This window comes from Pinus tabuliformis, chromosome 7 (assembly GCF_031772625.1).
Source record: "Pinus tabuliformis cultivar Carrire ecotype Pingquan chromosome 7, CPIR1, whole genome shotgun sequence".
NCBI classification, from domain to species: domain Eukaryota; kingdom Viridiplantae; phylum Streptophyta; class Pinopsida; order Pinales; family Pinaceae; genus Pinus; species Pinus tabuliformis.
In genome coordinates, this window is record NC_142293.1 from 837,094,936 (window position 1) to 837,097,251 (window position 2,316).

Sequence of the window (2,316 nt, forward strand, 5' to 3'; positions counted from 1 at the left end):
TTTCCCCTGCAAGTGATAGTTGTCCACCTATGAACCATGGGTTAGTTTTGCATAAATCTTCTTAAAGTCATCATCGTTAGCATATTGTTCAACATAACTCTCAAAAGACAACGAAGCATTATGCAAAATAACAGAAGAAGAAATAGGAGGGCGAGATAGCATGTCAGCCACTTTATTTCTAGTGCCCTTCTTATACTTTATTACCAGATGAAACTGTTGAAGAAAACCCATCCACTTGAAATGACGAGATTGCTGCAACTTGGTTTATGATTGAAGGAACTACAAGGGCTGATGGTCCGCATGGATGATGGTCTCCTTGCCGATCAGGTAGTGTTTCCATTTTTTCACATTCTGCACCAAGGCATAAAGCTCCTTGTCATAAGTGGGATAGTTTATCACAACTTGAGAAAACTTCTCAGAATGGTAACAGATCAGCTTCTTTTGCTGCATAAGTACAGCTCCCATGGCATAACCACTGGCATCAATTTCGATCTCAAATGGCTATTGGAGATCGGGTAAGGCTAAGACTGACGTGGTGTTGATCTTTTCCATCAATGTTTCGAAGGACTTCCATTATCTTCCTCCCCATTGGAAGACCTATTTCACACTTGTCAATGTGTGCAAAGGTGCTACAATAACAGAGAATTTAGCAATAAATCTCCTCCAATACTAGACTGCACCTAAAAAGTTGCGGACCTTGGTTACACTAGTAGGCTTAGGCAAATTTACAATTGCTTCAACATTGGAGGGATCAATCTTTAACTGACCATGACCAACAATATTACCTAGGTAACCCAAACAGGTTTTCTTGAACTCACACTATGACAATTTTACAAAGAGTTTTTCTTTTTTCAATACATCAAGCACTTTCTTTACATGACACACATGTTCAATCCAACTCTTACTAAAGACAAGTATATCATCTAAATATACAAGAACAAATTCATCAATGAAAGGCCAAAAGAGATCATTCATGACCCTCATAAAAGTGGCTGGAGCGTTGCAAAGCCCAAATGGCATCACCATCCATTCGAACAGCCCCTGTTTGTTCTTGAAGGCAGTTTTCCACACGTCTTGCTCTGCAATTCGGACTTGGTGATAATCACTGCGCAAATCCAATTTTGTGAAATAAACTGCAGTCTTTAACTGATCTAATAAGTCATCAATGCGTGGAAGAGGGTAGCAATTTTTCACTGTAATTTTGTTTAGCACGCGGTAATCCACGCACATCCTCTAGGTGCCATCTTTCTTTGGCACTAAGATAATTGGTGAACCACATAGAGAGGTGCTCGACCTGATGACCCCTTGGTCCAACAATTCCTGCACTTGTTTCTTGATTTCCTCCATCTTAATAGTCGACATCCTGTACATGCCAATATTTGGCAAAGGAGCGTCATGCTGCAAATGGATTTCATGTTGGATTTCCCTCTTCAGAGGTAATCCCTTCGGTTCCTGAAACAACTCATCATAATTAGAAATTAATTCAGATAATTCTTGTTTATGTTCATGATCGCAGCCCTGGAAAGCATCAACTAATTCTGCCCCTTTTTCCCTTACAACCATAAGCATGCAACCCTTACTAGAATTCGCCAGTCTTTTCATTTTTCCAATGCTTACAAGGCTGGCATTGATTTTATTTTGATGAGCCCTTACTATGTATTCTACCCCATATTTTGTGATTTGGTATTTGTTTTCATGATGGAAAAAGTCTACCTTTCTATCATACAAATATGGACTCCCTAACACCATGCCATAGATCTCAAATGGTATTACATCCAATTCTACTTCGACTACTAGCTTAGAAGTGATCATAAATTTGACTTTACATTGCTTGGTTACATTTAGTTTTGCTTTATCATGTATCCATCCAAGCGGGTAAGGTTTTGGGTGTGGTTTTATTTCTAAGCCAAGTTTCTTTACCAGGGATTCTGCAATTAAGTTTGCTTGGGACCTAGTATCAAACAGAGTTTCAACTTTAGTGTGATTTACAACAACTCTGATATGAAAAAGTTCAATTCTCTTTCAGTCATTAGGAAGGGACTCATTTACAGAACTGGTGCCTTCATGTGATTCAGAATTAACATGAGGTGTAAGAGTACCTTTTTTTCCTGCTGCTATGATTAGCGCTTCATCTCTAGAATCCGATCCAAGGTCTTGTTGTGTCGTTGCCACTATCTTCTACTTCCCCTTTCTTCCATACTTCTTTGGATGCTTTTCAGGGTGTTGTTTCCAACAGTGATCGTCATCGTGGCCTTCCTTTTTGCAATGATTGCAATACGACCATTCTCCCTCTTTGGCTGCTACTGTCTTCTTCTC